This window comes from Myodes glareolus, chromosome 26 (genome assembly GCF_982192425.1).
Source record: "Myodes glareolus chromosome 26, mMyoGla1.1, whole genome shotgun sequence".
Taxonomy (NCBI): domain Eukaryota; kingdom Metazoa; phylum Chordata; class Mammalia; order Rodentia; family Cricetidae; genus Myodes; species Myodes glareolus.
In genome coordinates, this window is record NC_142051.1 from 4,760,393 (window position 1) to 4,772,829 (window position 12,437).

At 39.7% G+C, this 12,437-nt stretch overlaps 1 long non-coding RNA gene across 3 annotated transcripts; it reads right to left on the minus strand.

Moving 5' to 3' along the window:
- Nucleotides 1-546: 546 nt before the first annotated feature.
- Nucleotides 547-12,437, minus strand: LOC125389932 (uncharacterized). 3 transcript variants are annotated; one of them, XR_007228572.3, is made up of 5 exons: nucleotides 8,802-12,437; nucleotides 7,949-8,070; nucleotides 3,712-3,894; nucleotides 826-970; nucleotides 547-674 (listed from the first exon to the last, which is right to left on the minus strand). It is a non-coding gene; the product is annotated as an uncharacterized LOC125389932 (long non-coding RNA). The 3 variants fall into 3 exon arrangements; XR_014999653.2 differs by having other exon boundaries at nucleotides 3,712-3,929; XR_007228574.3 differs by lacking the exon at nucleotides 7,949-8,070 and having other exon boundaries at nucleotides 3,712-3,929.

Genomic DNA, 12,437 nt, shown 5'->3' on the forward strand with positions numbered 1-12,437 from the left:
CTCACCTTCTTACCCTCCAAACTTCAAGGCATTGCCTCCTCCCACTCTGCTTCCTCCCCCCTCCTTTCCCTATCCCCCCACTTCCTCCTCCTCCTCTTTTTTTGTTTTTTTTTCACATCAAGTCTAGTTTATGTTTCCAACTGCTCTTGAGAGTGGGACCTGCCCTACAGTATGGCCAACTTTCTTTTGTGATGCTGTCTTATATTCCACTGTGTGCATAAACCACCATCTCTGCGTTCCGTGTGTTCAGTTAGTTTGCTTCCCTATCTTGGCTGTGGCATGGAGTACTGCAGTGAGCACAGTAGTTTGGATTTCCCCTCGAGAGCCCAATTTCACTCTTTGCAGCCATGTCTAAAGTACACATTAGCATTTTCCCAGGTGGGAAAATGACTTTACACAAAAGATTAAAGACATTGTTATAGTTGGACAGAAAATACCCCCAAAAGACCAATATGTTGAGGACTTGGTCCCCACCTGGCAATGCGGTTGAGGTGGCTGCTTCATGCGGGTGCTGGCGTTGATTAACTATTACCAAAGGACTATTAGTAGGTGTGGCGCAGTTGGAAGACATGTTTATGAATGGTGACTCTTGTTCCTAGACACTTTCTCTTTGGTTCTCTGAGTGCCATGAAGTCAAACAGCTTTTCTATATCATACACTTCTTCCAGGACAACCTAAAAACAATGGAGTCATGAACCGAGACTTAGAAAACTATGAATCAAAATAAATAAATATTTCATCAAAGGACAAAAAGCTAACTAACATAGAAACATTTGTTAATAAATAAAAATATTTACATGACAAGTTACACCAACTACCACTTACCTTCCTAACAATGGAGAGTGCATCAAGGGCGCCAAGTCTCTCTGGCTCCCGCTTTCTCAGGCACCGTCGCTCTATGATGTGTGCTCCATTGCTGGAGCCTCCAAACAGCTTCCAAACAGCCTCGAAACATTTGAAACTTGTTGCCCTGTGTGAATGCAGAGAGAAGCCTGCAGCCTGACCCCATCCTGGCTCTTGGGGAATGGAGGATGCTGAAGAGTAAAGCTGATACTGCTTAACCACACCCTAGCAGGGAACTTTGAAAGGATCTCTCCTCTCAATCTCTCCTCTCCCTGTGGCAAGAGGAAAAGCAGGCCATTTGCACGTGACTAATGGAGGGCAAGCCTTGCTGGAAATGTTTAATTGTCTGAGGCAAAACAGACACTGAGAACAATCAGCGGATTAGCACAGGAGACTTGCATAGGCCATGCAAATCAATGGGTTCAACCCGGAGAAAATAGTGAGTAAACAAATGGGTAAATCAATAGATAAAGAAATAACGAATGCTGATGTTGGGATAGGATCCCATTCAGAAGTAAGAGATTCTGAGAGCGAAACGCAAGGCAACAACCCCCACTGAGGCCATCCCACCCCATCTCCGAGTCTCTTCTTTCCACTCTTCCATCAGCCAATGAAGTTTCACAGAGAATCTGAGCTCAGAGAACGGATTATTTTCTGACTCATTTGTTTTCTTCTTTTGTTCCCCAGAGACAGACACCAAGAATAAATAATCCACAGACCCTGTTCTGATGGACACAGCACTGAGAGGATCCATATTCCTGCGGCAAATGCATCAACAGATAGCTGCGGGAACGTGGGAGGGCCCATGGCTAGATGCATGCCTCTGGAGAGCCATCCTGCCCGTTATAATGTTTGCCTGCAACATCTATTCCAACAGTTACAGGACCAGTATTCATGCTCCCTTTCAATCTGTGTTAAATTCTAAATAGCCCTGAATTCTTATGGCTTTTTTGGGGGGGAAGAAGAGGTATAAACTGACAACATGACTGCTCCATGGTATGGCTAAGGGAAGGTTTTTATTGTAGACACCAGGGAGAAAGCAGTCAGAGGCATCTGGAAAAGCCCAGAGCAGACAGAGGAAGCAGCAGACTGAACCTGAAAGTGGCGAGCAGACTGGACCTGGCCAGGGAAGAAGAGGCAGAAGGGGAGTGGAGAGTGGGGAGAGGAGTGGGTGGAGGGAAGCCCAGAGCTGGAGAAGTTTAGGGAAGGGAAGGAGGTGGGAAGAGCTGGGTACTTGCGACACTCTGGAAGCTTGGAGGTCAGCTCCTTGTGCAAACAGGAACCACACATAGCCATTTGTCTCTTCTGCCAGTGATAAAGAAAATAACTCCCTTGGCAGAGAGAAACCAGCTTCACAGCTGAGGCTTTTGTCTAACTGCCAGAATTTGGGGAAATGGAGTTTCCTTTGGACCTGATTAGGGGCAAGGTACTTTCCCAGTACTGTTTATTTTAAATTTCGAGTCATGATTATTTCTTCTTGCTGGTTAAAAGTCCAATTGGAAGAATTTCCCACCACACTGATAATGCCAGAGAATCCTTGGCAATATTCAGCATTCATAATTATTAAGATGGACATATTTTATGAACATTGTAGGGCCTCTAAATACCTTCCTATTAACGAGATCAAGTGTTGGGATTTTATTAGATTGAGTTTCAGAACATATTCAACATAGTTCCATCCAGCAGCTCAGAGATGTTTCCTCAATACCAGAGACTCTGGATGAATGGTTATTTGGTACAAAACATGTATTCCACATGGGCATGCTTCCTGAAGAATGCTATATTTTTTTCTTGTCTTTCTTTTTTTTCTTTTTTGGTGAATGTATTTTTCTTTATCAGAAATTATACTTAACATAATTTCACTGTAGACAATGAAAATGCTTTCATAGACTCATGATTAGAATTCAACAAACTGCATACAAAATGTCCTTTTCAATTCTGGATGCTACAGGTTTTTTGAGAAGCAATATTTTTACTATCTACTTCTGCAATTGATTGTGCTTAAGACCCTGATTTCACTTTTGTCTTTATTTGACTCTGGATTTTAAACATTAGTTCAAATTATGAAATATTTTACAATATTGAATTCTCTTTCTTTAAGATTTATGCTAATATGCAAATAAAGAATGTTAATATATGCATTATAATGTATATATACATAATGTAATATGTATATTATTTACATATTTTCAAAAGAGTTTCAATACAATAGCCCAGAATAGAGTATAACGAAGGTTTATTTATTTGTAGATAAACTCACAGAAATAGTAGCGATCTGCCGCGAACTGGAACCAAATCCAGCAACCAAGAGGCCCATGCATTTATAGTACACGAGACCACGCCCAAAGTGGGCTGATATCTGTAGGGCTATTGGCTGAAGGAGTCCCTACAGCACCTCCCCTTTCTGTCTAAATAAGAGAATTCTAAGCCTAATACAAAATTATATACAATAAGAACAAATATCAAGTATTGACCAGGGAGAAGAAAAGGCAAAAACATGCATAAAAGTTAGAATTATAACCAGCATGAACAACATCAAACAAAAAACATATGTTAAATGTTTCAATAATTATCCTATCCTAAGGAGTCTAAGTCTTATATTAAAAATGGCTTGGCTAAGTCATGAGAGGAAAGTAACTATGACTATCTAGTCTTCAACCCCATCAAAGACCTGAGAAGGGAAATAATATTACTTGAGTAAACAGGAAGTGCAATCAAACAAAAGGTGTAAAAAACGCAGAAACAATCGGTTACCTGGGCAATCACCCAAAGTCTCAATAGCAACGTTGGGGCAGCCAACTTTAGCCAAGACCTAAAGTAACTGACAGACCATTTTCAGAGGCAGGAAAATCTGAAAAACCATCTTACCCTGTCTTGACAAGGATTGGCAGTCTTTTTGCTTGTATCTTGCTTGTCCAGTCTGGACACTGTGTATTTTGTTAGTAGTCGATGTGGGGCAGTTCTTGTCCAAAGGCCAGTTTTGTCAAGAAGAAAACAAGATCCAAGGGGAATGTCTTCGGTGTCCAATATTCTCTTGGGAATAGATCAGTGCTGTCAGGAGCAACGTGTCTCATGTCAAGAGAATCCTAAGTTATTTAAAAGTCATAATTACAGTTCTTTGAAATGTTTGAAGATTAACTCTATATGGAATACAATCTATATGCATCTAAAGAACCTGATTAGTCTGGCTATAAGTATGACAAACAAGGATGACTACTGACCTGTAATTGTTAATATCTATATAGCTTAAAGACTCAGACTTCATATTTAAAAAATTAAACAATCTTTAAACAAATGTGCAGCAAATGAGGACAATGACCTCAAAATGTAAACAATATATAAGTATCTTGATCAGAGGTAGAAACGAATAGTGCAATGTGATAAATATATTGTAAATGTGCATCAATATGCAAAATATCTTCAGCAGAGGGAAAACATGCATGCACACAATATGACAAAATAACTTTGCACAGGTGCACAAATATTGTAAACAGAAATAGAGGCATATTCACTATAACAAATACAATTTGAATTTGTATCAATATACAAGAATCTATACCAATGTAAATTGTCTATAAATAATAGCCCATAACTATTCACTCTATTACTCATTATCATTATTATTATTACTAGTAGTAGTATGAGTAAGCTCATACTAATCTACCTATTATCCCATCCCAAGTTGGACACCATATTTAGGTGAAGACTGCTCATATGATCCTGGCTACCCTACCTGAATAATCACACAGAAATTCTATGAATTACAACTGTTTGACCAATAGCTTAGGTGTACTCCAACCTAGCTCTTATATCTTAAATTAACCCATTTCTATTCATCTGTGTATCATCACAAGGCTGTGGCTTATGGGAAAGGTTCCAGCAGTGACATCTTTCTCCTTCAGCAGCTACATAGTGCCTCTCTGACTCTGCTTACTCTCCCTATATATCTCTGTTCAGATTCCCCACCTGTCTTTACCACCAAGCCATTGGCTAAAACAGCTTTGTTCATCAACCAATAAAAGCAACACATACATAGAAGAACAATCCACATCAATAATATATATATATATATATGTATAATATCACGTATCACAACCTAATGAGAATTAACTCCTCTTACAATTCACAACCTAATTAGAATTAATACTGCAATGACACTATCCTATCCACTCAGAGGTAGATAACACCAATCACTTCTCATGACTGGCATGACAATAGATAATGTGTTATATTGGGACTTCAATCACTTTGATTAGAAAATAAAGCTTTTATAAGCTCCAGAAAATGAAGAAGAATGGGAAACACTGGTACATTTCAGCAATATATATATTCCTCCAAGCCAGTTGTTAAAAATAAAAGTATAGCTGGGCGGTGGTGGCGCATACTTTTAATACCAGCATTCAGGAGGCAGAGTCAGGTGGATCTCTGTGAGTTCAAGGCCTGCCTGGTCTACAAGAGCTAGTTCCAGGCTAGACTCCAAAGTTAACAGATAAACCTTGTCTTGGAAATAAAAATAAAAATAAAAATAAAATAAAATTATTTGGGCATGCAGAAAAAGCTCAGTGGTTTAAAGAGTGCATACCACTGGTACGGGAGGTCCTTCTATGTATTGCTTCTATTGGTTAATGAATAAAGAACTGCTTTGAGCCTATGGCAAGGGCAGAATGGAACTAGGTGGGAAAAGTTAGGCTGTATGCTGGGAGAAAGAGGGCGGAGTCAGAGGGACGACATGGAGCTGCTGCCAGAGTCAGACATGCCAGAACTTTAGCCAGTAAGAGACAGCCATGTGACAGCACACAGATTAATAGAAATGGGTTAGATTAATATGTAAGAGTTAGCCAATAAGAGGCTAGAGCTAATGGGCCAAGCAGAGATTTAATTAATACAGTTTCTGTGAGATTATTTCGAGTTTAAGCTAGTCAGGCAGCTGGGAACCAATAAGTGGTGCCCTCCTTCCAACAAACCACTCCTCCTGAGATCAGGTAGGTCACGCTCTCCTGTACCTCCAGCACTAGAGATCTGACACTCTCTCCTGATCTCCTCAGGCATCACATTCATTTGCACAACTCCCCCCACATAAGCAAATAATTAAAAAAAATAATAGATGACATTTTTTGTGGTTTTGAATTAGATGAAGATTTTTTAAGCACTGTTTTGAAATATTTGACTTATAATACTTTGCATTCTACCTCAAAAAAAAAAAAACCTGGGAATTACCCTCCAAAATTTAAGAACTTACAGTCACATGCATTAAAATAACTCCGCTGGTGAGAAAGGCTACATTTTCTATACGTAGAGAAATGTCAACTAATGCTTATTTCATTTCTCCTGTTTCTAAGCTGCTGATGCAAGAAGCTAAAAGCAAGCACACTTTCTAAAGTTGAATGTTTAGTAATAGAATTCATATATAAGGGAAAGCAAGAGCATTTCTCTCTTTCAAGTGTCCCAAAGACCATGTATATATCTTCAGAAAGTCAACACCCTTTGTGACATTCAAATAAAAGAAAAGTGAGGAGCCAAGCTTTTTCACTGGTGGGAAGTACTGAGTAACGAAATTCAAGTATGAAAGAAGATTGAAGTGATGTAAAAATTCCGATGAGATTGTGACCCAAAAAATAAGAAAACATTCAGAATGAATGTAAACGTGTTCACTCTCATTGTCTCTTTAGGGATAAGAAAGGAAGCAATGACAGAGATTAATAATACAGTAACTTTAGAATAGTTTGCAAGGAGACATTTGTTCTGGTTCCCTTCTGACGGCAGTCTCCAAGGGACAGTTAGAGGTTGTCCTGGATGGTTTTATATTATCTTGCCACAAGCTAAAGTCATCAAAGAAGATGAGAAAATAACTCCATAAAATCCAGCTATAAGGCATTTTCTTAATTAGTGATTGATGGGGGAAAGCCCAGCCCATGGTAGATGGTGCCATCTCAGGGCTGGTGATCCTGGGTTCTGTAAGACAGCAGGCTAAGCAAGCTATGAGGACCAAGCAAGTAAGTAGCATCCCTCCTTGGTCTCTGCATCAGCTTCTGCCTCCAGGTTCCTGTCCTATCTGAGTTCCAGTCCTGACTGCTTGCCCTGTTCTTCAGTGATGAACAATAATTTAGAAGTGTAAGCCAAGTAAACCCTTTCTTCCCCAAGTTGCTTTGATCCTGGCATTTCATCACAGCAATGAAAACTCTAACAGGACAGAGGTATCTGTGCATAGGGCACAGGTTCAAATGTCTACAAACTCATCTAAAGCAAAGATCCCCTTTTATTTGCACAGCCACTCCTCTCTCGATACACTGGCCAGAGCTGAAGAGGCTACTCCTTGAGATGCAAACTACTTAGGGGTTGCAAGGTTTCAGGCTCTATAAGCAATTTTGAGGGTTCTAGACTAAAATATGGGTTTGAAGATAGAAAAATAATCCACTTTTCGCTTCTTTGTCCTTTCTAAACTTCTCCTGAAACACAAAGAACAATTGATAGAAAACCACAGAATCTACGTTGGAAGGCACGTGCAACCTCAACAGACACACAAAGCATGGATGCAGGTGCAAAGAAGCGAAGCAACACAGTAGGGCAGAAACTGAAGGTGCAATCCAAGGGATTTTAGAAGGAACCATGGCTTGAACCACAGCACGGAGACTGGTGTGATGGCAAAGGCCTTTGATGGCCCTAGTCCTCAAAGGACAGAGAAAGGAAGTTGCTGAGGTTAGAAGCCAACCTGGCCTGCACAGCGAATGTCATGTCAGCCAGAACTACATTGCAACACCCATCTCACCGCCATCTACAAGCACAACAACAACAACAATAGTCTGAAAGAAAAACACAAGGATTAGAAGCAGCCACTTTGCCGAGTAGGGTTGCTCTTACTTGTGGTGAGAAGACAGGTGGTGAAAGCCAATGGGAGATTGGTGAAAAGACTCAGTAAAGAGAACATCCATCCAGTAGTATGGCAGGCTTGCGAGACAGCAAGAGTTGTAACAATGACAATTTTAATCTATTTGGGGAGTGGGAAAAAGAAGGTTCCCCCATTGCTCCCCTTGTACTCAGATAAGACCTAGGTGAAGCTCAAGCGTAAAGTCAAACAGCATGCAAGGGTCAACAAAAACTTTCCTACCTTGGTTGCTCTGGGACATGCAAGTAAATATGTGACTAGCTGAATTCTGTATTGGGAGACTAATTATATATGACTCCAAGACAGCATGGAGAGATGGGAGGAGGCTCCTGATGAATTCAGGCCTATAAAGACAGACACAAGGTTTCATTTGTGAATGCAAACCTTTTCTAGCAGAATGCATCCTCAAATTCCCAAGGACCAGGGTCTATAATAATGTACACATGAGCCAAAATTTTACAAAAGGAAAATGGCCACTTAAAATAGAGAGCTGAAATGACAAATCAGACTTGGTCTCTGTGATGGTCAGAGTTTATTCTAAACTTGACAGGATCTAGAATCACAAGGGAGATGGGACCCTGGGCATGCCTATGAGGATTGTTTTGATTACATTAATTGATGGAAGACTTATCTTAATTTTGGACTGGACCATTCCCTGGGTAGAGGATCCTTAACTATTTAAAATGGAGAAAGTGAGCTGAGTACCTGTCTGTATTCATCGCAACATAGTGTATATTAAACAAGATTTTTTTGAAAATGTAGAACTGAATAATTCTAATGAAAATAGGTGTTATAAGAAGCACTACATACAAAAGAACAGAGTAAACATAACCAGAAAGGAAAGAATGGCCTGAGAAGTACTGAGAGAAAATAACCATCAGATGGGAATTATAGATCAACAATAAAATTGCTTTTAAGAAGGAGAACAAATAAAACTATTTTTCATATAAGCAAGAATAACAAAAAGGAAACAGAGGCTTTATCCATGTGTTAGTTAAGGTTTCTGTTGCTGTGAAAAGACACTATGACCATGGTGACTCTTACAAAGGAACACATTTAAATGGGGCTGGCTTACAGTTCAGAGGTTTAGTCCATTGTCATCATAGGAGGAAGCATGGCGGTGGGCAGGCCAACACAGTGCTGGAGAGGAGCTGAGAGTTCTGTATTCAGATGAGCAGACAGTAGAAAAAGAGAGTCACTGGGTCTGGTTTGAGCATACTTCCTCCAACAAGGGCACAGCTACTCCAACAAAGACCACACCTCCTAATAGTGCCATTCCCTATGGGCCTATGGGGTCATTTTCTTCCAACTACCACAGTCTTCAAGAAGTCATTGACTAAAGAAACTTCCAAAACAAACAAAGAAACAAATAGATGAATAAATAAATAAATAACCGACCTTCAGGATTAAGAAGAAAGTCCTATGAAAAAACAGTGTGAGAAACAAAATGAATGAATGAATAATGAAATTAGTGACCATGCAGACATGCCATCACTGTCTCTCTGAGCAATCAGTATAATTAATAATATTCATGCTTTAAGATAAGGAAATCAGAAGAACTCCGTTTCCATAATTAGACTAAGTTGAGAGTGTAGCATGACGGCCGGCTTGTTGGGGTATCTGTCTCACCCGGTACCCCATAGCCGGCAAGTCCCAAAGAAAATCACAGAGTCTACATTAGGTTATAAACTGATTGGCCCATTAGGTCAGGCTTCTTATTAGTACTTGTAACTTATATTAATCCATTATCATTATCTATGTTAGCCACATGGCTCAGTACCTTTCTCAGCGTAACAGCTTACATATTGCTTCTTCGGTGATCTGGGCAGGAATGGCGGAGGGAGCTTCCTGCTTCCCAGAATATTCCTGTTCTCTTTGCTCCACCTCTACTTCCTATCTAGTTTTCCCGCCTATACTTCCTGCCTGGCCAATCAGCGTTTTATTAAAATACATGATTGACAGAATACAGATAATTCTCCTGCACCATAAGAGGAAGATGGTCAATATCAAAGCCCTTAGATTATAAAGTCATCCGAATCTGAAATGTTAGATATTTGTCATTCACTGTAAATTCTAAGGGAGAGGTCCATCACTTCCTGACTAAAGGGAAAAGGAAGTAAAACAAAATAAGATTTAAAAAAGAAAAAAAAAGCATCAAACGAGCAAGAAAAATAGAAGGTATAAAATAAAATGGTTAAGGTAATTTACACAAATAATCCATGCATATGTAATTCATACATACACACATATTATGTGCATATGTGTGCACATACATGATAAATTCAATGCAAATTTTAAAATATATATGTATTATCATGGACTAGAAAAATTAATATTATTTAAGTGTCCAAACTACCCAAAGAAATCCACACCTTCAATGTTACCTCTATCAAAATTACATTAAGATTTTTCAAAGTTCAATCAAAACCACAATGGTATTTTCAAAGAAATAGCAAAAAGTAATCTTAAAATTAATATGTATCTTTAAAATTAGCAAACTGGTTTGAGCAAAGTTGGAAACACTGAACATTAAACATTAATATATTTTACACGGTATTAGAAGTAATTAGATGAAATGCACTGCATACCAAAACAACACTGTACCGGTATTAAAAACAGACATTGGATCCCATGGAATGCCCACATACTTATTTTAGATGATGCTACTGGTAAATCAATGCCTTTCAACAAATGATCAGTGATGAACATCCACATGGAGAAGAATGAAATTGATCTGGTAACGTTCTGACAAGATATAAAAAGCTGAGGCAAGAAAAACAAAAGTAGACAGAGATATTTGCATCAAACTAAATCATTTCTGCACAGTTAAGAAAACACACAAGGTTGGATGCTAGTGGCCCACACCTTTAATCCCAGCACTCAGGAGACAGAGGCTGGCTCTGTGAGTTCAAAGCCAGCCTGGTCTACAGAGTGAATTCCAGATAGTGAGGGAGACAGAGAAGCCCTGTCTCAAAACAACAACAACCAACACTCAAAATAATCAAAAACCAAACTAGAAAATGGTGAAGAACATTTGTAAACTATAATTTCCACAAGGAATTATTACCCAAAATATACAAGGCACTCAACTCAATAAAAAGAAACCAACGGCCGCTCTAGTTTTCATAGGGAAACTTTCTCAAAACAAACCATCAAGAAAGAAGACATATAACGAGGGGATGGATGAATGAATTAATCCATTTCCAAACCGGAAATATGACTTTGCAGTTGAAAAACAAACGAGCTACTGTTGCAGAGAACCTGTGTTTTGCTCTCAGCACTCACAGGATGGCTCAGTCCCAGGGGACATGACACCCTATTCTGGCCTCTGAGGGAGCTACATACATACATACATCTACATATATGCAGGCACATAAAAAATAAATCATTAAAATAAATACATTGTGCATCACTGATGTTTAGGGAAATAAACATGAGGAGCACAGGGCAGCAAGAGCTCACGTCTGCTTCAGTGCTTAATACCCAGAAAGGTAAAAGACAGGAAGCATCAGTGAGGATGAAGAAAAAGAAAACAATTCGCGTTCCTAAGCAGAGTATAATAATACGATTGTTACAGAAAACCGTAGGTAATTCTCCCGAAAGATTAAAAATAGGCTCGCCACATGGTCCAGCAATTCTGCTTCTGGCTATAAAGACAAAGAAAGTGTAACCAGTTCTTCAGAGATGCTGCAGTCCCTGTCACTATAGTAGTATTCCCAAGAGCCAGGTCGCAGAGACAACTAATGCCACCATCAGGTACACCTACAAGTTAAATGTGTTTTACACACACAAAATAATACTATTTAGACTTTAAAAAAAGATGAACGTTGTCATCTGCAACAACAAATGGACAAATGGACGATGTTATGTGACAGGCACAAAATGGCAAACGCTACATGATCTCACTTAGAAATCTAAAAGCATGGAACTCACAGGACCAGAGAATAGGATGATAGTTGGGGGGCAGCGTGGGGCAGGGGGTGGAAGGATGCGGGTCGAATGGCATGAAGTTCAGCTACATCCGCTATAGAAATCAGCTGAATGACACCGGGATAGTTAAGGTGAAGCATGCATTCTAATTGGTATTAATAATAAAAGCTCAGAGTCAGACATGGAGTTAATGCTGAAGATCAGAGAAGCAGAGCAGCCACTAGAGAGTTCTTACCTCTGTCATTGCTCAGACCAAAAGGAGGATCCTGTCCTCGGACTGACCTCAGACTGCTTCAGACCGCACTGAGTTCCTGTCACCTCCTGCCTTATATTCCCATCTTTGCCCAGCCATATCACTCCTGTCTCCACCAGTCACCTCCCTAGTGCTGGGATTGCCTTAATGTCACCTCTGTTTCTCTTTTAGACAGATAATCTCATGTAGCCCAGGGTAACCTTGAACTAACAGAGATCCCTCTGTGTCTGTCTCCAGAGTCCTGGGATTAAAGGGGTGTGCTACCATTGCTTGGCCTCTAGTGACTTAGCACTGCAGTCTGATCTTCAAGGAAGCTTTGTTTGTTAAAATACAAAGAAAATATCACTACAAAATCTAGTGGCAAGAAAAAGTATACAAGTGTGAATGGGCAGTCCTATGCTCAGTGGTGCCCCTAACCGTTAGGGACATTATTTCTGAGCTCTGACACATTAAGGGTCACAGACATAGGTTTCCCCTTCTCCCTGGGCTACTGTTGTCCTAGAAGACAACAAGGCCATTAAGAGAAGG